This window comes from Ceratotherium simum, chromosome 24, assembly GCF_057802395.1.
Source record: "Ceratotherium simum simum isolate JZ-2026a chromosome 24, ASM5780239v1, whole genome shotgun sequence".
In the NCBI taxonomy this organism is placed as follows: Eukaryota; Metazoa; Chordata; class Mammalia; order Perissodactyla; family Rhinocerotidae; genus Ceratotherium; species Ceratotherium simum.
In genome coordinates, this window is record NC_141923.1 from 29,905,178 (window position 1) to 29,931,330 (window position 26,153).

The window sequence follows — 26,153 nt, forward strand, 5'->3', positions numbered from 1 at the left end:
AACACCCAGAAAAACAAGTAACAAAATGCATGTACGATGTAATAAGTACATCCTTATCAATAGCTACTTTAAATGTCAATGGACTAAATGCTACAATCAAAAGACATAGGGTAGCTAATAGGATAAAAAAAACAAGATCCATATATATGCTGCATACAAGAGACACACTTGAGACCCAAAAAAACTCAGAAACTGAAAGTGAAGGGATAGAAAAAGATACCCTATGCAAATGGCAGTGAAAAGAAAGCTGGGGTAGCAGTATTTATATCAGACAAATAGACATTAAAACAAAAACTGTAACAAGAGACAAAGAAGGGCACTAGGTAATGATCAAGGGAACAATCTAACAAGAGGATACATCACTTGTAAATATCTATGCACCCAACATAGGAGCACGTAAATATATAAAGCAATTATTAAAAGACGTAAAAGGAGAAATAGACAGCAACATAATACAAGTAGGGGACTGTGATACTCCACTTACATCATGGATAGATCATCCAAACAAAAGATCCATAAGGAAACATTGGCCTTAAATGACACATTAGACCAGATGGACTTAGTAGATAAATACAGAACATTCCATCCAAAAACTGCAGAATACACATTCTTTTCAAGTGCACGTGGAAAATTCTCCAAGATAGATCACATATTAGGACACAAAATAAGTCTCAATAAATGTAAGATGATTGAAATAACACCAACCATATTTTCTGACTACAGTGGTATGAAACTAGAAATCAACTATGGGAAGAAAACTGGAAAAGACACAAACGTGGAGATTCAACACAATGCTACTGCAGAATGATTGGTGCAACAGAGAAATCAAAAAGTACCTGGAGACAAATGAAAATGGAACATGCCAAAATTTATGGGAATAGAGCAAAAGCGTTTCTAAGTGGGAACTTTACAGCAATACAGGCCTACCTGAAAAACAAGAAAAATCTCATGGGGCTGGCCCGGTGGCATAGTGGTTAAGTTCATGCACTCCGCTTTGGTGGCCTGGGGTTCGTGGGTTCAGATCCCGGGCACTGACCTACGCACCACTCATCAAGCCATGCTGTGGTGCCAACCCACCCATAAAATAGAGAAAGATGGGCACGGATGTTAGCCCAGAGCCAATCTTCCTCAGCAAAAAGAAGAGGATTGGCAGCGGATGTTAGCTCAGGGCTAGTCTTCCTCACCATAAAAAAAAAAAAGAAATATCTCAAATAAACAATCTAACAGTGCACCTACAGGAACTGGAAAAAGAAGAACAAACAAAGCTCAAAATCAGTATAAGGAAGGAAATAATAAAAATCAGAGTGGAAAGACATGACATAGGGACGAAAAACACAATAGAAAAAATCAATAAAACAAAGACCCAGTTCTTTGAAAAGATAACCAAAATTGACAAACCGTTAGCTAGACTCAACAAGAAAAAAAGAGAGAAGGCTCAAATAAATAAAATCAGAAATGAAAGAGGAGAAATTACAATGGATACCTCAGAAATACAAAAGATTATAAGAGAATACTGTGAAAAGCTAATCGCCAACAAATTGGATAATCTAGAAGAAACGGATAAATTCCTAGAATCATACAACCTTCCAAAACTGAACCAAGAAGAAGTAGAGAATTTGAATAGACCAATCACCACTAAGGAGATTGAAACAGTAATCAAAAACCTCCCGAAAAATAAAAGTCCAGGACCACACGGCTTCCCTGGTGAATTCTACCAAACATTCAAAGAAGACTTAATACTATCCTTCTCAAACTCTTCCAAAAAGTTGAAGAGGAGGGGAAGCTTCCTAATTCATTCTACAAGGCCAACATTACCCTGATACCAAAACCAGACAAGGACAACACATAGAAAGAAAATTACAGGCCAATATCATTGATGAACATTTATGCAAAAATCCTCAGCAAAATACTGGCAAATCAAATACAACAATACATACAATCATACACCATGATCAAGTGGGATTTATTCTAAGGATGCAGGGATGGTTCAACATCTCCAAATCAATCAACGTGATACACTACATTAACAAAAAGAAGAAGAAAAATCACATGATCATCTCAATAGATGCAGAGAAAGCATTTGACAAGATACCATATCCATTTATGATTAAAACCCTGAATAAAATGGGTATAGAAGAAAAGTACCTCAACATAATAAAGGCCAACATCATACTTAACAGTGAAAAACTGAAAGCAATCCCTGTGAGAACAGGAACGAGACAGGGGTGCCTACTCTCGCCATTCCTATTCAACATAGTACTGGAGGCTTTGGCCAGAGCAATTAGGCAAGAAAAAGAAATAAAAGGTATCCAAATTGGAAAGAAGAAGTGAAAGTCTCGCTGTTTGTGGATGACTTGATTCTATACAGAGAAAACCCTAAAGAATTGTTCGGAAAACTATTAGAAATAATCAACAATTACAGCAAAGTTGCAGGGTACAAAATCAACTTACAAAAATCAGTTGCATTTCTATACACTAATAACAAACTAGTAGAAAGAGAAGTCAAGAATACAATCCCATTTACAATTGCAACAAAAAGAATAAAATACCTAGGAATAAATTTAACCAAAGAGGTGAAAGACCTGTACACTGAAAACTGTAAAACATTGTTGAAAGAAATTAAAGAAGACGCAAAAAAATGGAAAGATATTCTGTGCTCTTGGATTAGAAGAATTGACATAGATGGGGCCGGCTCCATGGCTTAGCGGTTAAGTGTGCGCGCTCTGATACTGGCGGCCCGGGTTCGGATCCCGGGCACGCCCCAAGGCACCACTTCTCCGTCCAACGCGAGGCCGAGTCCCATGTACAGCAACTAGAAGGATGTGAACCTATGACATACAACTATCTACTGGGGCTTTGGGGGGAAAAAAATGAATAAATAAAATCTTTAAAAAAAAAAAATACTTTAAAAAAAAAAAAAAAAAAAGAAGAATTGACATAGCTAAAATGTTCATACTTCCTAAAGCAATCTACAGATTCAGTGCAATCCCTATCGAAGTTCCAATGACATTTCTCACAGAAATAGAACAAAGAATCCTAAAATTTATATGGAAGAACAAAAGACCCCAAATAGCCAAAGGAATCCTGAGAAAAAAAAGAACAAAGCTGGAGGTATCACACTCCCTGATTTCAAAATATACTACACAGCGATAGCAACCAAAACAGCATGGTCCTGGCACAAAAGCAGACACACAGATCAATGGAACAGAATCGAGAGCCCAGAAATAAACCCACACATCTATGGCCAGCTAATTTTCGACAAGGGAGCCAAGAACATACAATGGAGAATGTCTCTTCACTAATTGGTGTTGGAAGAACTGGACAGCCACATCCAAAAGAATAAGAGTAGACCATTATCTTACACTATACACAAAAATTAACTCAAAATGGATTAAAGACTTGAACATAAGACCTAAAACGATAAAACTTCTGGAAGAAAACATAGGCAGTACACTCTTTCACATCCGTCTTAGCAGCATATTTTCTAGTACCATGTCTGACCAGGCAAGGGAAACAAAAAAATAAACAAATGGGCCTACATCAAACTAAAAAGCTTCTGCACAGCAAATGAAACCATCACCAAAACAAAAGACAACCTAACAATTATGAGAAGATATTTGCAAACCATATATCTGATAAGGGCTTAATATCCAAAATATATTAAGAACTCACACATCTCAACAACAACAAAAATAAACAACACAATTAAAAATGGGAAAAAGATCTCAACAGACATTTTGCCAAAGAAGATATACAGATGGGCAACAGGCACATGAAAAGATGTTCAACATACTAATTATTAGGGAAATGCAAATCAAAACTACAATGACATATCGCCTCACATTCATCAGAATCACTATAATTACCAAGACAAAAAATGAGAAGTGTTGGATAGGATGTATAGACAAGGGAAATCGCATACACTGCTGGTGGAAATGCAAACTGGTGCAGCCGCCCTGGAAAACAGTATGGAGATTCCTCAAAAAATTAAGAGGGCCGGCCCCGTGGCTTGGTGGTTAAGTGAGCGCGCTCCACTGCTGGCAACCCGGGTTCGGATCCCGGGCTCGCACTGACGCGCTGCTTCTCTGGCCATGCTGAGGCCGCGTCCCACATACAGCAACTAGAAGGATATGCAGCTATGACACACAACTATCTACTGGGGCTTTGGGGGGAAAAAATAAATAAATAAAATCTTTAAAAAAAAAAATTAAGAATAGAAGTGCGATATGATCCACCTATTCCACTGCTGTGTATATTTATCCAAAGAACATGAAAACATGAATGCATAAAGATATATCTATGTTCATTGCAGCATTATTCACAGTAGCCAAGACTTGGAAACAATCTAAGTGCCCATCAAGGACGAATGGATAAAGAAGATGTGGTATATATACACAATGGAATTCTACTCAGCCATAAAAAAAAGATGAAATATTGCTATTTGCCACAACATGGATGGACCTCGAGGGTATTATGCTAAGTGAAATAAGTGAGACGGAGAAAGTCAAATACTATACAATCTCACTCATAAATAGAAGATAAAGACAACAAACAAACAAACATAAAGATACAGAGATTAGATTGGTGGTTACCAGAAGGGAAAGGGGGCGGGAGGAAGGTGAAAGAGGTGACTGGGCACATGTGTATGGTGATGGATGGTAAGTAGTCTTTGGGTGGTGAACATGATGTAGTCTACACAGAAATCGAAATATAATCATGTACACCTGAAATTTATATAATGTTATAAACCAATGTTACCTCATTAAAAAAAATTCTTTGCTTTGCCCTCATTATTTTCTGGGTATAGAGTCCTACGTTCATACTTACTATGTCTCAGCACATTGAAGGTATAATTCTGCTTTCCTTGTTTCTTTGCTGCTTTGATAAGTCAACTTTCAGTCTAATTGTCACACTTTGAAGGTAATCTGTATATATTTTTTTCATTATCTGCCTCTAAATCTCTGAATTTGGTTTTATTTAATCTCCTCCTGGTGTGTCTAGATGTGGACTTCCTTTTCTTTAATCTGGCTTGAGATTTATTGGACGTTTTGAAACTGAGGATTGGTGTCCTCATTATTCCTTTAAATACCACCTCAACTCTATTTCTTTCTCCTCTTTTTCTAGAACTCTACATCCAATTGGACTTACATTAGATCTTCTCACACTATCTTCTATATCAAGTGAATTAAAATATATAAAGCATTTATAACAGTGTCTATTTTTAAACATTCTTTAATATTTTCAATGTCTTAAATATTCCGTGCTGTATTTATATGGTTTTAGGTTTTAGGACTGGTGAATATCAACTTAAAATCACAAATTAGGCACCATGAAACCACAAGTTTTAATCCCTCAATAAAATGTTTTGTAATAGGGCCGGCCCCGTGGCTTAGCAGTTAAGTGCGCGCGCTCCGCTGCTGGCGGCCCGGGTTCGGATCCTGGGCACGCACCGACGCACCGCTTCTCCGGCCATGCTGAGGCCGCGTCCCATATACAGCAACTAGAAGGATGTGCGGCTATGACATACAACTATCTACTGGGGCTTTGGGGGGAAAAAAGTAAATAAATAAAATTATTTAAAAAAATGTTTTGTAATAAAAATTTTTAAAGGCTCCAGTGTACACTCTCACCAATAGGAATGGTGAGGAGTCTCTTCCCCAGCTCCTTTGCCAGCACTGTATATTACCTATATCTATATAAAAATTTTTTCTTATGCTGCCAGCCTAAATAAAGAGGTAAACTGAGGCAAGCTCAAATTGCCAGAAATTAAGTTTATTCGAGAACAGCAGGCAATTGCAGTTCAGAAAATGCATGCTGTAGCAACCTACAGGTGAGTCCATTGAGGGTTTAGGATGGGCTGTATTTATGGACAAGAAATGCAAAGAAGGAGAAGTCCCACCAAAGTCCAAGCAATAACTTCATTGGCTTGAGGAGGGGGAGAGATTCTTGGCAGATGTTCGTTGGTCAGGAGATAAGACTCTGTATTCTGTAAATCAGGCATTTATGGGAAATCAGTGTCTTAGTTCTTAAGTTTGGTTCTTCTGAGGGTGCATACGTGAGATTTTCCATTTCATATCCTCCAGTTCCATTTTAGATTGAAGTCCTGTCACAATACTTACCTATATATATTTTTTATAGAGGAGGAAGCTTGTTTTTTAAAAAAATTAATGGACTTTTTTAAGAGCAGTTTTAGGTTTAGAAAAAATTGAGTGGAACGTTCAGAGAATTCTCATATACCTCCCTCATCACTACCCGCCCCCCTCCCATACACATGTTTCCCCTGTTATTAACATCTTGCACTGGTGGGGTACATTTGTTAGAATAGATGAGCCAATATTGATATATTCTTATTAACTAAAGTCCATGGTTTATAATTAGGGTTCACTCTAGTGTTGTACATTCTAGGTTTTGACAAATGTATAATGACATGTATCCACCATTACAGTATACACAGAATAGTTTCACTGCCTAAAAAATCCTGTATACTCCATCTATTCCTCACTCCCTTCCTTCCTCCTTCCTAAGCCCCTGGAAACTAGTGTGTGTTTTTTTGTTTTTTGTTTTTTTTTTTTTGGTTTTCACTGTCTCCAGTTTTGCCTTTCCCAGAATGTTACATAGTTGAAATCCTACAGAATGTAGCCTTTTCAGGTTGGCTTCTTTCACTTAACAATATGCACTAAGGTTCTTTCTTGTCTTTTTGTGGTTTCAGAGCTCATTTCTTTTTACTGATGAATTATATTCCATTGTATGGATGTAGCACCATTTGTTTATTTATTCGTCTATTGAAGACTATCTTGGTTGCTTCCAAGTATTGGCAATTATGAATAAAGCTGCTATAAACACCTGTGTGCAGGTTTTTCTGTGGACATAAGTTTTCAACTCCTTTGGATCAATACCAAGGAATGTGATTGCTGGATCATATGGTAAAAGTATGCCCAACTGTCTTCCAAAGTGGCTGTACCATTTTGCATCTCCACCAGCAATCAATGAGAGTTCCTGTTGCTCTACAGTCTCATCAACATTTGGTGTTGTCACTGTTCTGGATTTTAGTCATTCTAATAGGTGTGCAGTGGTATCTCATTGTTGTTTTCATTTATAAATCCTTGATGACATATGATGTTGAGCATCTTTTCATGTGCTTACTTGCCATCTGTATATCTTCTTTGGTGAGGTGTCCAGATCTTGTGCCTGCTTTTTAATTGGGTTGTTGGTCTTCTTCTTGTTGAGTTTTAAGAGTTCTTTCTATATTTTGGATACTAGTCCTTAATACATGCTTTGCAAAGATTTTTTTCAGTCTGTCACTTCTCTTTTCATTCTCTTAACAATATACTTAAAATAATCAATTCATTTGAGGCTAATTCATTAGTACTTACTATGTACTAGATGCTGAGAATCAAAAAATAAATAAGAGATGCTCCAGATCTTCTGGGATCTCACAGTCTAGTGGGAAAAACCCATAAAAAAAAAGTACAAACATGGCATAGTAGCTGCTATAACACAGGTACATACAACATAGACTGGGGAACCAAGGACAGAATGGTCAACAGTACCTGTTGTGGGGGAGAGAGATTTACAGAGGAAGAGGCAGCTTGTGTTAAGGCAGGAAGCTTGACATGTTTAGAGTGCAGTGTTGCAAGAGGGGAACAGTGAGAGATGTGGCTAAGAGAAGCAGGAGACAGATCATGGAGATTTTAATCAGATCAGCATACAGGATGAGATTGGGATTTCAGAAAAATTATTTTGCCATCAGAGTGAAGATGATTTGGAGAAAGATTAAACTGCAAGCCCAGGCAGGAGATGAAAAGAGTGCCTGAACTGAAGCATGGTCATGGTTTCGATATGGAGGGGATAATTTGAGGAAGGAGCTAGTGTCCCACGTCTTACTGATGGGTATGGGGGTGGCAGAGGGAACAAGTTGGTAATCAACAATCGACTGTTGTCTTTTCTGCTTCTGCTGAATGTGTTTTGCTATAGATAAGGAGTAATGTGTTGTCTTCTTAATTTCATTCATGTTCATAATTTTAGATAATTGACTTTTTTCGAATTTTTTGTTTATTGCAGTAACATGGGTTATAACATTGTATAAGTTTCAGGTGTACATCATTATACTTCTATTTCTGCGTAGATTACATCATGTTCACCACCCAAATACTACTACAACCCATCACAACACACTTGTGCCAAATTATCCCTTTCGCCCTCCTCCCTCCCCATTTCCCCTCTGGTAACCACCAATCCAATATCTGTCTCTATGTGTTTGTTTGTTGTTGTTATTATCTACTACTTAATGAGGGAAATCATACGGTGTTTGACCTTCTCCCTCTGATTTATTTCACTTTGCGTAATGCCCTCAATGTCCATCCATGTTGTCACAAATGGCTGGATTTCATCGTTTCTTGTGGCTGAGTAGTATTCCATTGTGTATATATACCACGTCTTCTTTATCCATTCATCCCTTGATGGGCACTTAGGTTGCTTCCAAGTCTTCGCTATTAAGAATAATGCTGGAATGAACACAGGGGTGCATGTATCTTTATGCATTGGTGTTTTCACGTTCTTTGGATAAATACTCAGCAGTGGAATAGCTGGTTCATATGGTAGTTCTGTCCTTAATTTTTTGAGGAATCTCCATACTGTTTTCCATAGTGGCTGCACCAGTTTGCACTCCCACCAGCAGTATATGAGAGTTTCCTTCTCTCCACATCCTCTCCAACACATGTTGTTTCCTGTCTTGTTAATTATAGCCATTCTGACGGGCGTGAGGTGATATCTCATTGTAGTTTTGATTTGCATTTCCCTGATAGTTAATGATGTTGAACATCTTTTCATGTGTCTGTTGGCCATCTGTATATCTTCTTTGGAGAAATGTCTGTTCAGGTCTTTTGCCCATTTTTTAATTGGGTTGTTAGTTTTTTTGTTGTTGAGATGCATGAGTTCTTTATATATTTTGGAGATTAACCCCTTAGCAGATGTATGGTTTGCAAATATCTTCTCCCAATTGTTAGGTTGTCTTTTCTTTTTGTTGATGGTTTCCTTTGCTGTGCAGAAGTTTTTAGTTTGATGTAGTCCCATTTGTTTATTTTTTCTATTGTTTCTCTTGCCCGGTCAGACATGGTGCTTGAAAAGATGTTGCTAAGACCGATGTCGAAGAGTGTACTGCCTATGTTTTCTTCTAGAAGTTTCACAGTTTCAGGTCTTACATTCAAGTCTTTAATCCATTTGGAGTTAATTTTTGTGTATGGGGTAAGGTTAGGGTCTACTTTCATTTTTTTGCATGTGGCTATCAAGTTTTCCCAACACCATTTGTTGAAGAGACTTTCTTTTCCCCATTGTATGTTCTTGGCTCCTTTGTCAAAGATTAGCTGTCCATAGATGTGTGGGTTTATTTCTGGGCTTTCGATTCTATTCCATTGATCTGTGTGTCTGTTTTTGTGCCAGTACCATGCTGTTTTGGTTACTATAGCTTTGTAGTATATTTTGAAATCAGGGAGTGTGATACCTCCAGCTTTGTTCTTTTTTCTCAGGATTCCTTTAGCTATTCGGGGTCTTTTCTTGTTCCATATAAATTTTAGGATTCTTTGTTCTATTTCTGTGAAAAATGTTGTTGGAACTTTGATAGGGATTGCATTGAATCTATAGATGGCTTTAGGAAGTATGGACATCTTAATTATGTTAATTGTTCCAATCCAAGAGCACGGAATATCTTTCCATTTCTTTATATCTGCTTCAATTTCTTTCAGAAATGTTTTATAGTTTTCGGTGTACAGATCTTTCACCTCTTTGGTTAAGTTTATTCCTAGGTATTTTATTCTTTTCGTTGCAATTGTAAATGGGATGGTATTCTTAATTTCTCTTTCTGCTACTTCGTTGTTAGTGTACAGAAATGCAACTGATTTTTGTATGTTGATTTTGTATCCTGCAACTTTACCATATTCGTTTATTACTTCTAAAAGTTTTCTGGTGGATTCTTTAGGGTTTTCTATATATAAAATCATGTCATCTGCAAATAGTGACAGTTTCACTTCTTCCTTTCCAATTTGGATCCCTTTTATTTCTTTCTCTTGCCTGATTGCTCTGGCTAGGACTTCCAGTACTAGGTTAAATAGGAGTGGTGACAGTGGGCATCCTTGTCTGGTTCCTGTTCTTAGAGGGATAGCTTTCAGTTTTTCACCATTGAGGATGATATTAGCTGTGGGTTTCTCATATATGGTCTTTATTATGTTGAGGTACTTTCCTTCTATACCCATTTTATTCAGAGTTTTTACCATAAATGGGTGCTGTATCTTGTCAAATGCTTTCTCTGCATCTATTGAGATGATCATGTGATTTTTATTCTTCATTTTATTAATGTGGTGTATTACGTTGATTGATTTGCGAATGTTAAACCATCCCTGCATCCCTGGAATAAATCCCACTTGATCATGGTGTATAATCTTTTTAACGTATTGTTGTATGCGATTTGCTAGTATTTTGTTGAGGATTTTTGCATCGATGTTCATCAGTGATATTGGCCTGTAATTTTCTTTTTTTGTGTTGTCCTTGTCTGGTTTTGGTATCAGGGTAATATCAGCTTTGTAGAATGAGTTAGGGAGCTTCCCCCCCTCCTCAATTTTTCGGAAGAGTTTGAGAAGGATAGGTATTAAGTCTTCTTTGAATGTTTGGTAGAATTCACCAGGGAAGCCGTCTGGTCCTGGACTTTTATTTTTGGGGAGGTTTTTGATTACTGTTTCGATCTCCTTAGTGGTGATTGGTCTATTCAAATTCCCTACTTCTTCTTGATCCAGTTTTGGAAGGTTGTGTGATTCTAAGAATTTATCCATTTCTTCCAGAATGTCGAATTGGTTGGCATATAGCTTTTCATAGTATTCTCTTATAATCTTTTGTATTTCTGAGGTGTCTGTTGTAATTTCTCCTCTTTCATTTCTGATTTTACTTATTTGTGCCTTCTCTCTTTTTTTCTTGTTGAGTCTAGCTAACGGTTTGTCAATTTTGTTGATCTTTTCAAAGAACCAGCTCTTGGTTTTATTAATTTTTTCCATTGTTTTTTTGGTCTCTATTTCATTTATTTCTGCTCTGATTTTTATTATTTCCCTTCTTCTACTGATTTGGGGCTTTGTTTTTTCTTCTTTTTCCAGTTCTTTTCAGTGCATTGTTAGATTGTTTATTTGAAATTTTTCTTGTTTGTTGAGATAGGCCTGTATCGCTATAAACTTCCCTCTTAGAACCGCTTTTACTGTATCCTATAAATTCTGGCATGTCGTATTTTCATTTTCATTTGTCTCCAGGTATTTTTTGATTTCTTCTTTGATCTCTTCATTAACCCAGTCGTTGTTCAGTAGCATTTTGTTTAATCTCCACGTATTTGTGGCTTTTCTGATTTTCTTCCTATAGTTGATTTCTAGTTTCATACTGTTGTGGTCAGAAAAGATGCTTGGTATTATTTCAATCTTCTTAAATTTATGGACACTTGTTTTGTGGCCTAATATGTGATCAATCCTGGAGAATGTTCCATGTGCATTTGAAAAGAACGTGTATTCTTCGGTTTTTGGATGGAATGCTCTGTATATATCTACTAAGTCCATCTGTTCTAGTGTGTCGTTTAAGGACAATGTTTCCTTATTGATTTTCTGTTTGGATGATCTATCCGTTGGTGTGAGTGGAGTGTTAAAGTCCCCTACTATTATTGTGTTACTGTCTATTTCTGTTTTTATGTCTGTTAATAATTGCTTTATATATTTAGGTGCACCTACATTGGGTGCATAGATATTTACAAGTGTTATATCCTCTTGTTGGATTGTTCCCTTGATCATTATGTAATGCCCTTCTTTGTCTCTTTTTACAGTTTTTGTTTTAAAGTCTATTTTGTCTGATATGAGTACTGCTACCCCAGCTTTCTTTTCATTGCCATTTGCGTGGAGTATCTTTTTCCATCCCTTCACTTTCAGTTTGTAAGTGTCTTTAGGTCTGAAGTGTGTCTCTTGTATGCAGCGTATATACGGGTCTTGTTTTTTTATCCAATCAGCCACCCTATGCCTTTTAATTGGAGCATTTAGTCCATTGACGTTTAAAGTAGCTATTGATAAGTATGTACTTACTGCCATATTTTAACTTTTTTTTTTTCTCAGTGTTTTAGTAGTCCTTCTCTGTTCCTTTCTTCTTCTATACAGAATTGATGGTCACTTTAGTTTGACCTCTGTCGGAAAGATGTACTGTTTAACTCCCCTCCTCCCTCCTTTTATGTTTTTGATATCATATCTAACCTCTTTTTTGTGCATTTGTATCCATTACCCTCTTAGCATGGAAATAGATAATTTTTCCTATTTGTGGTCTTCTCTTTTCCCCTTAAATCAGTCCCTTTAACATTTCTTGTAGCACTGGTTTCTTGGTGACAAACTCCTTTAATTTTTGCTTGTCTGGGAAAATTTTGATCTCTCCTTCCATTTTGAATGATAACCTTGCTGGGTAGAGTATTCTTGGCTGTAAGTTTTTTCCTTTTAGCACTTTAAATATATCATGCTATTCTCTTCTAGCCTGTAAGGTTTCTGCTGAGAAGTCAGCTGATAGCCTTATGGGGTTTCCTTTGTATGTAACTTGACATTCTCTTGCGGCTTTAGGATTCTCTCTTTATCTTTGATTCTGGACATTTTGATTATGATGTGTCTTGGTGTGGGCCTCTTTGGGTTTATCTTGTTTGGAGCTCTCTGTGCTTCCTATACCTGGATGTCTGTTTCCTTCCTTAGGTTAGGGAAGTTTTCATCTATTATTTCTTGAAATAGATTCTCTGTCCCCTTGTCTCACTCTACTCCTTCCGGGACACCTATAACACGGATGTTAGTGTGCTTGATGTTGTCCCAGAGGTCCCTTAGGCTGTCCTCACTCTTTTTAATTCTTTTCTCTTTTACCTGTTCAGCTTGGGTAATTTCTTCTAGTCTTTCGTCCAGCTCACAAATATGTTCTTCTGTGTCCTCTACTCTGCTTTTGAGTCCCTCTAATGAATTTTTCATTTCCAGTATTGTATTCTTCATTTCTGATTGGTTCTTTTTTATATCTTCCATTTCTTTGTTGACATTCTCACTGAGTTCATCTATTCTTCTCCCCACATCAGTGAGCATCCTTAACACTCTTAGTTTGAACTCTCTGTCAGGTAGGTTGCTCATTTCTGTTTCACTTAGTTCCTTTTCTGGGGTTTTGTCCTGTTCCCTTGCTTGGAATGTATTCTTCTGCCCCCTCATTTTGCCTCTTTCCCTGTGCTTGTGTCTACCTATTAGGTAGGTCACCTATGTCTCCTGCTCTTGGATAGGTGACCTTATGTAAGTGATGCCTTAGGAGGCTTCCAGTGTGCTTCCCTCAGTTCTCAATGTTCCAGGGGTGACCCCTATGTGGGCTACGTGTGTCCTTCTGTTGTGGCCTGTTTGTTTCCCTGTAGGCACCCAGGGAGGCCGAGTTATGCTCCTAGCCAGCTGTTGTAATGCTCAGCTGCTTGTAGTTGTTGTGGGCCCTTCAGTCTCTTTATCAGGTGTGGGGAGCCCCAGCACAGTTGGCTGCAAGTTCTAATACCACATTTGTGTTGCAGTATTTCTTTTAAGTGAGGAAGCCCCCAGCATGGCAGGTTGTTAGGCTCAGGGCCTTACAATTGCTCTAAGCCTCTAGCCTATTAGGTCTCTTGTCAGCTCTCTGAGGATTGCAGCTGGATGGGGCTGGCCTCAGGCACAGGAGCACCCAATTGTTTCAGGCTTTGGAAGGTGGGGCAAACCCCCTATGTGGGTCTTTGAGAAGCACAAGTCTTCTGCAGCTGACAAGCCCTGCCACTCACAGGTCCACACACACAGTCAACACAGTCCTGCCCCGTGTGCGTGCCCCGATCTCCCCAAGCGGACCCAGTCTCTCCACGGCGGGAGCCCCACACACTCCACCACCACCCAACACTCTCCACCCGCTCCTTGTGCACACCCTGCCCCGCTAAAGTCGGCTCAGTTGCCAGGCTGCAGAGAATCCAGTCACCAATCTATGCAGGCCCACAAGTTGCCTGAGGGCTTGTTGTTGGGTGGGGCCAGTCTCTAGGGTGGGCTGCCTGCCCTGGCTGAGCTGGATTAAATTGGTGCTCTAGTGGGTGGGGCAGACCCTGGGCTAGCAGGCCTCAGGGAGAACTCCAATGGCGTCTGTGTCAGCATGCCCACACCAGGCCACAACAATTGCCGCCACCAATGTCCCAGTCCCTGGAGAGGTCTCACCCCTCACCGAGATGCACTCAGGGCCTATTAGGTGAGTCCCTTTTCACCACAGCACTGTGCACCTTTCTTTCTGGTGATTTTAGGATGATTTCTGAAACAGGTGAGTTTGTGCGCGGGCCCTTTAAGAGCCGGTTTTAGTTTCTTTGTGAACCGGGTTTTCTGGTGGTACTCCCCAATGTTTTAGTAGCAGGCAAAGTCAGATATTATGCCGCTGGTCTCAATTGTGCTGGGTCCACAAAATGCCCACAGCGGGGGCGCTCCCCGGCTCAGGGCCCCGTGCCTCCAGGGAGGGCTACGTAACTGTGAGCTGCTCCCAGAAGCCATGAATCTGGCGGCTTGTGAAGGCAGCGTTTTTCCTCTCCAGAAGGGAGTCTCTGCCTCTTCTACCTCAGTTAGGATTGTCCGTTGTTGTAGGAGTTCCTCTTATCCAGTTTTCAGTTCTGTCTCAGCGGTAATTTTTCCACGAGTAGTTGTAAATTGGCTGTGTCCACGGGAGGAGGTGAGTTCCGAGTCTGCTTATGCCACCATCTTGACTCAAGATCGACCCCAGCTCTTTGTTTCATTGGTCCTTTCCACTGTTTTGTTGTTGTTGTTGTTGTTTCAATTTCATTTATGTCTGCTCTAATTTTTATTATTTCTCTCCTTCTGCTGACTTTGGGCTTTGTTTGTTCTTCTTTTTCTAATTCTGTTAGGTGTAATTTAAGATTGCTTATTTGGGATTGTTCTTGTTTGTTAAGGTGGCCCTGTATTGCTATGAATTTCCCTCTCAGGACCACTTTTGCTGCATCTCATATGAGTTGATATGGTGTATTTTCATTTTCTTTTGTAGCCAGATATTCTTTGAATTCTCCTTTAATTTCTTCAATGATCCATATGTTGTTCAGTAGCATGTTGTTTAGTCTCCATATCTTTGTCACTTGCCCAGTTTTTTTCTTTTTTTTAAATTTATTTATTTATGTTTTGTGAGGAAGACTAGCCCTGAGCTAACATCCAATGCCAATCCTCCTCTTTTTGCTGAGGAAGATTGGCCCTGGGCTAACATCCGTGCCCATCTTCCTCTACTTTGTATGGGATGCGGCCACAGCATGGCTTGACAAGCGGTGTGTTGGTGCCTGCCTGGGATCCAAACCTGCAAACCCCAGGCCACCAGTGCAGAGCACACGCACTTAACCACTGCGCCACCGGTCTGGCCCTTCAGTTTTTTTCTTATAGTTGATTTCTAGTTTCATAGCATTATGGTCAGAAAAGATGCTTTTTATGATTTCAATCTTCTTAAATTTATAGAGGCTTGCCTTGTTTCCCAACATATGGTCTATCCTTGAGAAGGTTCCATGCATGCCTGAGAAGAATGTGTGTTCTGCTTGTTTGGATGGAGTGCTCTATATATATCTATTAAGCCCATCTGGTCTAGTTTTTCATTTAAGTCCACTATTTCCTTATTGGCTTTCTGTCTGGATGATCTATCCATTGATGTAAGTGAGTGTTAAGGTCCCCTACTATTATTGTGTTGTTGTCAATATCTCCTTTTAAGTTTGTTAATAGTTGCTTTGTGTACTTTGGTGCTCCTGTGTTGGGTGCACATATCTTTATAAGTGATACGTCTTCTTAGTGGAGTGTCCCTTTTATCATTATATTGCCCCTCTTTGTCTCTCATCATCTGTTTGTTTGTTTGTTTTTTTGTGAGGAAGATCAGCCCTGAGCTAACATCTGTGCTAATCCTCCTCTTTTTGCTGAAGAAGACCGGCTCTGAGCTAACATCTATTGCCAATCTTCCTCCTTTTTTTTTTCCCCCAAAGCCCCAGTAGATAGTTGTATGTCATAGTTGCACATCCTTCTAGTTGCAGTGTGTGGGATGTGGCCTCAGCATGGCCGGACAAGTGGTGAGTCGGTGCACACCTGGGATCCAAACCCGGGACACCAGTAGCGGAGCGCATGCACTTAACCGCGAAGCCACGGGGCCAGCCCTTCATCATCTGTTTTATCTTGAAGCCTACTTTGTGTTAATTTTTTTCTTTGCATTGACTTATGTATGCGTTCTCTTAGGGGTTTCATTGATGAATTATTCACTTGTGGGGGAGAGCTAAAAAGTGTAAGAATAGAAGTTCCATTATGATGAACTGTTTTCATCATCATATAAAAGCTCTGCTTTGTTTTTGGTAGGAGCACTGGCTGCTTCTTCATCCAAAAGAACTAGTAAAGTTGTCACAGTGTCTCTGCCACAGCATGCAATGCCATGGTTTATGGCATAAGATTTTGGCCGTGGAGAACTGATGTCAGTGGTACTATAAGCTACATCTCCTTGTTGAGAATTGATAATATTTTTATCCTCAAATCCAAATCCTGAGCAACTTCCTTTACTGTTTTATAAAAAGGATCCCTGCTGTTCTGGCCTTTAATCAGCTGCATCTTTATCACTGAGAGAATACGACCCCCTGCAGTGCTTGGATTTGGTATTTCTCCAAGATTATCATCTAATTTGTCAATGAAATTAATAAAATTAGACAATCCTTTTACATATGTCCTTAAAGGATCAGATGGTGATGGTGCATATCCTTTCCCTCCAAGCTCTATTGTTCTAATAAGTTATGTGATCACCAAAAAGATAGACATCTGTTTCTCTTGAGCAGCATGTTTCAAATCAGTGAAGGCTTCTCTTCCAAGTCCTCTATCAGGAATATTGAGAATATGAGCCAGAGCCAGGTCATTCTTTGAATTCAATAGCAGGTTTAAATATGAGTAGATAATTTTCTTTGCTAGTAACTTCACCTTTTCATTATCCTGGTTGTGTTTACTTATTGGTGATGTCAGTACATGAAGATCAGTTTCATCATCCACTGCATGCTGTCTGCCAGATAGAAAATCCCGTAGTTGACTAGGGGATATGTTGGCATTATTTTCACAATTACAAATCAAAACACTCCATTTTTTATAAACATCGATCAGATCTAACATATTGCTATTCTTTAAGAAATATTCATAAGTCCTGCTAATATCTTCATATTGGTCACTCATTTCCATATTTTCCACTGGTAAGTTCAATTTCTCATTTGCTAAGTATTTCCAAGTCAATAAGACATCACTTAGAGAAACTGTAAATTCTCCACTGTGCTGGCTCAAGGGAGACCTGGGAGGTGCAGATTCCACTTAAGAAAAGTCCTCGGGCCGGCCCCATGGCTTAGTGGTTGAGTGTGCGTGCTCCGCTACTGGCGGCTGGGTTGGGATCCCGGGTGCGCACCGACACACTGCTTCTCCAGCCATGCTGAGGCCGCATCCCACATACAGCAACTAGAAGGATGTGCAGCTATGACATACAACTATCTACTGGGGCTTTGGGGGGAAATTAAATAAATAAAAATTAAAAAAAAAAGAAATGTCCTGCCCTGCTGCAGTGCAGCTGCTGTTCGAGTCATTGCGGGTTACATTTTAAATCTCGCAGGAGGGCCCAAGAGCCAATCACAGCTCCCACCTTCTGACCCAGAAGCAGAGCCGGCGCACACCGTGGCAGCACCCAGTGGAGACCAGCTGCCTTCTGGCCTTGACTAGGGCTGGAATTTTTCCAAACCAATATGAAGGGACAGTGCAAGTTGATGGAGTTTGCAAGGAAATTGTTATAATGTTTGACAGGCTAAGAAGGGGCACAGTAAAAAGCTGGAGAGATCAATGTATTCTAGGCCTTGGTGAGGTTGAAGGATTTAGTCAGGGCACTAGAGACAGCGAGTTAGAAGACAGGGGTTGTGGGAGAGTGGAGGTAGTGGTCAGAGAATGGGATGCTTGAAATGGAGATTATGGAGGGTTTATTATTGGATATGACCAGGTCTATAGTATGAGCAAGTGATAGGAGGAGTAGAGTTCAAGAAATGGAGAGACCAGAGTGTTGGAAGGATCATCTACATGAACATTGAAATCATGAAGAATTAAAATGAGGCTGGTAATTAACATTCAGTGGTGTTTTTTGTATCTCTCATCAGATTCCTTTACTAGAGATTCACATTTAAAAATCTTGTTTGAATAGGAAACTCTTCAGTTTCAGATTTACCATGCTTCTCTCATATGTGACATTCTTTTACTAACTCTAATATACCATATCATTTATAATTATATAAAACAATCTTCAAAATACAGTATCTCAAACATTACAAAAACCTTAGTTTTAAGGCATAGTTAAATCATACTCAAATATATTAATATAATATCCACAGTGAACTGCTTCTAAAAAAAGACTTTTTTAAGAGCAATTTTAGATTCACAGCAAAATTGAGAAAAAGGTACAGAGATTTCTCATATACTTGCTGCGCCTACACATGCATACCCTCCCCTATTATCCACATTCCCCACAAGAATGCTATATTTGTTACAACTGATGAACTTACACTGACACATTATTATCACCCAAAGTCCCTATTTTGCATTAGGGTTAGCCCTTGATGTTGTACATTCTATGAGATTAGACAGAGGTATAAGGACATGTATCTATCATTATACTATCATACAGAGTATTTTCACTGCCCTAAAAGTCATCCCTCCCTCCCTCCAACCCCTGGCAACCATTAATCTTTTTAGTCTCCATAGTTTTTCCTTTTCCAGAATATTATAGAGTTGGAATCATACAGTATGTAGCCTTTTAAGATAGGCTTCTTTTCCTTAGTAATATGCATTTAAGGTTGCTCCATGTCTTTTCATAACTTGATAGCTCGTTTCTTTTTAGTGCTGCATAATATTCCATTGTCTGGATATACCAAAGTTTGTTTATCCATTTACCTACTGAAGGACATCTTGGTTGCTTCAAGCTTTTGGCAATCATGAATAAAGATGCTATAAACATCTGTGTGCAAGTTTTTGTGTGGATATGAGTTTCAACTCCTTTGGGTAAATGCCAGGAGGCTCAATTGCTGGATGGTATAGTAAGAGCATATTTAGTTGTGTCAGAAACTGCAAAACTGTCTTCCAAAGTGGCTGTACCATTTTGCATTGCTACAAGCAATGAATGACGTTCTTTGTTGCATATCCATGCCAGCATTTGGTGTTGTCAGTGTTCTGGATTTTGGTCATTCTAATAGGTGTGTATCAGTATCTCATTGTTGTTTTAATCTGCATTCCCCTCAAGACATAGGATGTGTAGCATCTTTTCATATGCTTAATTGACATCTGTATATCTTCTTTGCTGAGATGTCTGTTAAAGTCTTTGACCTATTTTTTAATCAGGTTGCTTGTTTTTTTATTGTTGACTTTTAAGAGCTCTTTGTATGTATGGTTAACAGTCCTGTATCAGATGTGTCTTCTGTAAATATTTTCTCTCATTCTGTGGCTTGTCTTCTCATTTTCTTGATAGTATCTTATGCAGAGCAGATGCTTTTAATTTTAATGAAGTCCAGCTCCTCAATTATTTCATGGATCATGCCTTTCGTGCTGTACGTAAAAAGTCATTGCTATACCCAACATCATCTAGGTTTTCTCCTATGTCATCTTCTAAGAGTTTTATAGTTTTGAATTTTACATTTAGCTCTATGATCCATTTTGAGTTATTTTTTGTGAAGAGTGTGATATCTGTGTCTAAATTAATCTTTTTGCATGTGTCTGTCCAGTTGTTCTGGCACCATTTGTTGAAAAGACTATCATTTCTCCATTATATTGCCTTTGCTCCTGTGTCAAAGATCAGTCGACTATATTTCTGTGGGTCTATTTCTCGGCTCTCTGTTCTGTTCCATTGATCTACTTGTCTATTCTTTTGCCAAAGCACATTGTCTTGATTACTGTAACTTCATAGTAAGTTGAAGCCAGGTAGTATCAGTCCTCTGACTCTGTTCTCCTTCAATACTGTGTTGGCTACTCCGGGTCTTTTGCCTCTCTATTTAAACTTTAGAATCACTTTGTCAAGATCCACAAAATAACTTGCCAGGATTTTTATTGGGATTGTATTGAATCTATAGATCAAGTTGGGAAGAACTGACATCTTGACAATATTGAGTCTTGTTATCCATGAACATGGAATATCTCTCCATCTATTTAGTTCTTTGATTTCATTCATCAGTTTTGTAGTTTTCCTCATATAGCTCTTGTACATATTTTGCTAGCTTTATACTTAAGTATTTCATTTTTTGTAAATGGTAATGTAAATGGTATTGTGTTTGCAATTTCGAATTCCATTTGTTCATTGCTGGTATATGAGAAAGTGATTGACTTTGGTGTATTAACTTTGTATACTTCAGCCTTCCTGTAATTGTTTATTACTTCCAGGAGTCTTTTTTTCAATTCTTTTGGGTTTTCTCCATAGATGATAATGTCATTTGCAAACAAAGAGAGTTTGATTTTTTCCTTCCCAACCTGTATACCTTTTCTTTTCTTTTCTTCTCTTATTGCATTAGGCAGGACTTTCAGTATGATGTTGAAAAGGAATAGTTAGAGGGGATATTCTTGTTTTGTTCCTGATCTTAGTGGGAAAGCTTCTAGTTTCTCATCATTAAATATGATGTTAGCTGTAGGATTTTTGTAGATATTCTTTAAAAATTTGAGTAAGTTCCCCTCTACTCCTAGGTTGCTGAGAATTTTTATCATGAATGGCCGTTGGATTTTGTCCCATGCTTTTCTGAACCTGTTGATCATGTGGTTTTCCTTTTTTAGCCTGTTGATGTGATGGATTACATCTATTGATTTTTGAAGTTGAACCAGCCTTGCATAGCTCGCATAAATCCCACTTGGTTGTGGTGTATAATTCTTTTTATATACTGTTGGAATCAACTTTCTTTTTATTATTTCATTTTGGGTTTTAGGAGAAGTAAGTTTAGTTTACATTCAGATATATATTTATCATCTCATACATAGATTGTGTGATGACTATGGATTCTTTCTCTTTTAACTTTATAAAAGGTTCTCTATAAGAAGAGACAGCTTTAGGATTGAACTTTTATTTTGTTTATTCTTTATGCAAGTATAGGTATTTATTAACTTTATATCATATTAATCTTAAGTCCTCAAAGCCACTTAAGAATATCAGAAGATATAAAAACATTTATATTTCATGATCATTAGTATTACTATTAATAACCATTAAATATTAATCACATCATTAAACTTTCTTCAGAAAGTTATAGGATATCATTTTTTGTAGGTCTACATAATTTCATAATTTTTTCTGAATCTTCATAAGAACCAACCTTAGAAGGCTCTATTGATGTAAATTGTAACACATCTGGACTGTAAACCAATTGTTCTGTTCTTTGAGTGATCTGCCACAATAAATGTATGACTTTCATTATGAAGAACTGTTAACTAGTGTAATAACTAGAAATTTATCCTCTGAGTGGAAGATTATGCTGAAAAGCATAATTATTTATTTAAAATAGTTTAATTTTATGCTTCTTTGTTTGAACTAGATAAATTACATTCTTAAATTTATTGAGGTTATACCTTCTTAACTTTTGTACAGACACAGTAATAAATTCATTCATCCCTTTATTCCTGTCCCGGAATACATTTGTGTTCAACAGCATCTTTTTTTTTTTTAATTAAAAAAGAACAAGAGTAACTCAAACATATTAAAGTTATAGAGTTTGAGCATTTTCAGCTCCACTTTCACCTTGTAAGACTGTTACTTATTAGTCACAACCTACCGTCTCTGTGAGTTTTAGGGTTGCTTTTTGAAGCAAAAAAGAGTAAAAGAAAGGGAAAGCATTGGAAAAACATAACCAAGTTATCCCATTAAGATAATGAGATTTTGTTTTCATGTTTTTACTCATCCCCAAACCATAAAATACACAAACTTATCCATTTCAAACCGGTATAACTATTTGAGTTGAGATATTGTAATTTATAGCTATGGTTATATCTTCCATATATTATTGAAGCAAGAGTCCTAATGGAAAAAGCCTCCCCTCGGAGCCATCTCTTCTCAATTACTGTAAGTCTGACGCATCAAGGGAAAATATTCATACGGGCTTTTTCATGTCAGAATAGTTTTGTTTTTTTTTTAAAGATTTTATTTATTTATTTTTTCCCCCCAAAGCCCCAGTAGATTGTTGTATGTCATAGCTGCACATCCTTCTAGAGTTGCTGTATGTGGGATGTGGCCTCAGCATGGCCAGAGAAGCAGTGCGTTGGTGCGCGCCCAGGATCGGAACCCCGGGCGGCCAGCAGCGGAGCGCGCACACTTAACCGCTAAGCCACGGGGCCGGCCCTGAAAGAACTTCTGAGAGCATAATATTTTCTCATCTGTGTTGCCATAGAGAATCAAATCCCAGCTCAGGAACAGAAGTTCATTGGTGGAAAGTCTTCTTTCTAACCCATTATATATATATAACTTATTGTAGCTTTGTCCAGTCAGATGGTGGACTTGCTAGGGGGTGGCGTGGAATTCTAACATGCAGAAATGAGACCACATTTTGGCTCAGATGGTATTTCTCCACCTGTAGATCTGATTCATTGTCCTTTTCTTTGGAGAAAAAGAAACATCCTTCAAATCAAAATTACACATATCCTTCCAACTTTGGCCATCTTTCAACTACTCAGTCCAGGTTACCCTGGGGGACACTGCCTTTATTTATATGAATAATTCCATTCATACTTTGTAGTTAGATTTTAATGTAATTAATAACTCAATTCAATTTTTAGGAAAGAAACTTACTCATCAATCAGAAATACCAGAAGCATTTATAATGTAGTAGGCAAAAGGAGCAGTCTCTCTCACCTTGCTCTGACCTTTTGAGCCCATACTAATTCATTCTCATCTGATTGGCTCATTCTCATTCATAAATCTGAATAAATTCCATCATTAATGCCTGTATTTTCTTTGTTTTACCTGATAAGGCACTCCATCAGTCTTCATAACAAAAAGATAACTGTCATTTCTAAAACTAAGAGTTGGGCTAGTTCTCAGAGAGAAAAGTCTCTTTACAGAGACAAAAATTGTCTTATGGAGGATTGTAGGATTTGGCGCTGAGACAGACTATTCCATAAAACCAAGTCCAAGTTGCAAGGCACCATTGATTGTCAAAGATATTAGTTAAAGAAGGAAGATATGCATTGTGTTTAAGATTTAAGAAAACTAACAGCATATTTATTTCTACAGTAGTAGTAGGAAGAGGAATCTTTAATCATTCCTTTTAACACTATCAAGATAAACAGATTTCATAAAACTAAAACACAATGTTTTTTGTTAAGAAAGGCATAAGAAGCTTTACTGGCTTACATAACAAATCACAAATCTTACTGATTTATGCAATCATCTGAACAGTGTTTCAAACCATTTGAAACAATGGTAAGACAAAAGATCTCTTATATCTATGAATGAAAAAGTATAATATGTAATCTTATAGCACCAGGAAAAAAATTCTTTTCTTTTTAAAAGTAAAATGTTAGTTGATTAGTGACCAATGGCTTCCTATACAGAGATGCTAGGAAATAAATTAACTTTGCAACTTGTTTTTCTTTTAAAGTATAATCTAGCTGAACTATAAATCTTCTTTTAAACTATATAGAAGTGACTCATCATCCTAATGGAGAAACTTGTATTTCCAGCCTTAATCTTTCTTAACAGGAATTCTTCTACATCCCCCCAAAAATGGTCTGAGATCTACACAGAAATGAATTTACAAAGATAATCATTACAACACTAATCGTTACAGCTAAACTGTTTTTTAAAAACCTACATGTCCAAAAACAGAAAATTGCTTAATTATAGGTTATGAAATATTGTCAGCACTGAGAAGGCATGTTGTAGTGCTCATTGTGTGATGTTAAGTCAGAGAAAAGCAAGATAAAAATCTACACACACAGTAAAATCTGAACATACATTCAGATATAGAAAAAAAAACCCAGAAGGAAATGAAGTACACCAAAATTTTAATTGTGCTTTCCTTTTTAAGTATTTAAATAAACTTTTTATTTTAGAATAGTATTAGATTTCAGAAAAGTGTGAAATAGTACAGAAAGTTTCTGTATACCCAGCACCCAGTTTTTCCTGTTGTTAGCATCTTACATTACTATGGCACATTTGTCACAACTAATGAGCCAATATTGATATATTAACTAACTCTATACTCTATTCACATTTCCTTAGTTTTTCCCTAATGTCCTTCTTCTGTTTAAATATCCTACTAGGATACAATATTAACATTTAGTAGTCATGTCTCCTTAAGTTCTTCTTGGCTGTGACAGTTTCTGAGACTTTCCTTGTTTTTCATGACATTGACAGTTTTGAGTAGTATGGTCAGGTATTTTGCAGAATGTCCTTGAATTTGGGCTTGTTTGATGTTTTTCTCATGATTAGACTGGGGTTATGAGTTTTTGAGAGGAAGACTACAGAGGTGAAGTGCCACTTTCCACACATAATATCCCCCTTATCTGCGGAGGATACGTTCCAAGACCCACCCCAATGGATGCCTGAAACCGTGGATACTAACAAACCCTACACATATACTGTCTTTTCCTATACATACATGCCTATGATAAAGTTTAATTTATAAATTAGGCACAGTAAGAGATTAACAACAACTAATGATGAAATAGAGCAATTATGACAATTGTCAACTTAGAAAAAAGAGGCAACTGCAAAACAAAATGAGACCATTAATTTGGGGTCTTAGAATTGCAATCAGAGAACACAGGTTCCAGCAGCCACAAAAGTGTCCCCCCGAGGAATAAAAGTCAGGAGGGTTTTTTTTTTTTTTTTTTGCAAGGAGAGCCCAGAACAATTACCTCAGTTGTTTGTTGGGGAGGGTAAATTTATGTTACAGTTTATTGGTTTATTCAAGGATATCTTTTGCTACCAAAAACATATATTTTTGCACAGTCCTTCAGAAAGTCCTTTCTCACCAAATAACTGTCTTTTGGCAACTGAGCAAAGTCAGCACAGTTTCATATTTTTTTAACAAGATGGAGTCCAGGGTACAAAATGGAGTCACTGTTGTCAACTTCTTTCACACAATATACTGTAATAAAAGTTATGTGAATGTGGTCTCTCTCTCGCTCTTCAAAATATCTTCTTGTAGTGTACTCACCCTTCTTGTGATGATGTGAGAGGATACAATGCCTACATGAGATGAAGTGAGGTGAATGACATAGGCATTGTGACATAGCATTAGGCTACTATTGACCTTCTGAAGATATGTCAGAAGGAGGATGTTCTGCTTCTGAATTGCAGTTGACTGTGGGAAATGAAACTATGGAAATCGAAACCGTGGCTAAGGGGGGACTACTGTACATGTTATCAACACGATTTATCACTGATGATGTTAACCTAGCTAAGGAAGTGTTTGTCTTGTTTCTTCATTATAACGTTACTCCCTGCCCTCATTTCTGTACCGTACAGTTTGGTAGTGAGTAACTAAGCATAGGTGACTGCTTTTTGACTTCTTTTTACTTTTCAGTATTTTCTAAATTTTCTACAATAAACATATATTACCCTAGAAAGTCATAAACTCCAGATTTTAAATCTTACCTATTCTTCAAGTCTCATCTGAAATGCCACTTCTCTTAAGTCCTCCCCACCCATTCACCAAACTGGATGTGGTTTCACCCACCCTTATGTAATACTGTCCCTATGTCACATTTATTCTGCTGTTTCATCTCCATGCTAAAATGTTATTTAACCTCACTCATTTACACCTCTACCTTATTTCAGAAGGGATTAAAGGAGGTGATCCTCTCCTCTGTCTGCTGCAGGGCCTACACTACAGAGGACATAGTCATCCACACTCCTAACATCTTTTTGTTTCTGTCCTGAGGCTCTCTTAGTAACCTGCTCCAGAATCTTTGAGGATGCCTAGTATTCCAGCATGATAAACAATGAAGAAATTACCTTGGAGAGTATTAGTTAAACCAGTCTGGTTTTTCTTGCTCATGTGCTTAGGAAGGCATACAGAAAGCATAATCAGTAGTGCAAAGAGAGAACGCCACCTACCCACGATGGCATTCCTGGGCACGGGTGGA

The 26,153-nt window shown here is 37.9% G+C and overlaps 1 pseudogene; it reads right to left on the reverse strand.

The window, feature by feature from the left end:
- Nucleotides 1-8,934: 8,934 nt before the first annotated feature.
- On the reverse strand, nt 8,935-17,264 carry LOC106801184 (PCNA-interacting partner-like; annotated as a pseudogene).
- Nucleotides 17,265-26,153: the final 8,889 nt, after the last annotated feature.